Here is a 1,440-nt window from a genome sequence, read left to right on the forward strand (position 1 = left end):
GAATCTTTTATGTTCTAGTTTATATTTTATGGTTGTCTGTGTTTCTGTCATCTGTGTACATCTTGTCTGTGTTTGCCCTTTGTACCTGTCCATATTCATCTCTCTCTCTCTCTCTCTCTCTCTCTCTCTCTCTCTCTCTCTCTCTCTCTCTCTCTCTCTCTCTCTCTCTCTCTCTCTCTCTCTCTCTCTCTCTCTCTCTCTCTCTCTCTCTCAGCATCATATAACACACTCCGTCTCTCCCTACAGGACCTCGTGTGGCGCCCTGCAGTAGCACACACCACCTCCACGCGGCAGGTGAGTCTTTGAGTGTGAGTCTCCTGCCACCTCCCCGCCGCTCAGGGATGGAAGAGGCAGGTGAGCTGAGATAATTCGCCTCCTGTGTAACGCGAGTCAAGTGGCTTCAGATCATTACGAAGGGAGGGTACCTGTGTAAATGTGAGAAGAGAGAGAGAGAGAGAGAGAGAGAGAGAGAGAGAGAGAGAGAGAGAGAGAGAGAGAGAGAGAGAGAGAGAGATACGTACCACATTTGTTTGTCATCCGCGCTCTTGTTAAACTGCATAACCTGTGTGTTAAGCCTATCTCCCTTTGTCTGTCTGTCTGCCTGCTCCTCCTGTCGGTCTGTTTGCCTCTCCGTCTGTGTACCTCAAAGTTCTCCACGCGCCTTGACCACTCGAGGGTTGGCTGCATAATTAAGCCGTCGGTGGAAGGTCAAGTTTGGCTGTGTTAGGTTGGCTTAGTCCAGTTTAGCCTAGGTTAGGTTCATTAGGTTAGGTTGTGTATGTTATATTATTTTGTAAGGTTGTGTTAGGTTGGGTTATGTATGCTATATTTTTTGGTTAGATTAGTTTAAATTAAGTCATGTATGTTACGCTATTTTGTTAGGTTAAATTACGAGGTGTGTCATTAAAGTTCCAGGACTGGTGTCCTAAAAGATGAATTTCAAACCCAAGCCACAAACCACCATATTTCCCCTTCAAAGTAATCCTTCTGGAGTATACAACTGCGCTCCCAACCCTCTACAGTCACTAATCTTTTTCTTACGTGCTTTTAAAATCATGTCCTCTGTTGCAGGTCGTTTAACAATGAGCGCTGAACAGCGAACAAACTTGAAGTTTTTGGTGCAGTGGGGGAAAACGCCGTCAGAAGCACTGGGTATGCTGCAAAAAGTGTACGGGGATGAGACAATGTCACGCTCACGTGTTTTTGAGTGGTGCAAGAGGTTCAAAGAGGGCCGGGAGGACGTGGAAGATGACCCCAGGAGTGGAAGACCCTCAACGAGCAGGAATGAGGCCAATGTTGAGCGTGTCAAGCAGATGGTGCGTGACGATCGTCGGTTGACTGTTCGAAAGATCGCAGATGAGCTTGGCATGAACCACAACAGCGTTGTGGAAGATTATCACTGAAAGATCTGGGCATGCGGAAAGTCTGTGCGAAGATGGT

General features: G+C 47.1%; 1 protein-coding gene across 2 annotated transcripts in view; it reads left to right on the forward strand.

The window, feature by feature from the left end:
- Window positions 1-209: 209 nt before the first annotated feature.
- Window positions 210-1,440, forward strand: part of LOC135089082 (polypeptide N-acetylgalactosaminyltransferase 5-like) — an 83,133-nt gene continuing 81,902 nt past the window's right edge. For both annotated transcript variants that reach the window (XM_063984313.1, XM_063984305.1), the window contains exon 1: window positions 210-294. The gene's annotated coding sequence lies outside the window, so the exon portion shown is untranslated. The remainder of the gene's footprint in view (window positions 295-1,440) is intronic.

The sequence above is a fragment of the Scylla paramamosain genome, chromosome 3 (assembly GCF_035594125.1).
Source record: "Scylla paramamosain isolate STU-SP2022 chromosome 3, ASM3559412v1, whole genome shotgun sequence".
Taxonomy (NCBI): domain Eukaryota; kingdom Metazoa; phylum Arthropoda; class Malacostraca; order Decapoda; family Portunidae; genus Scylla; species Scylla paramamosain.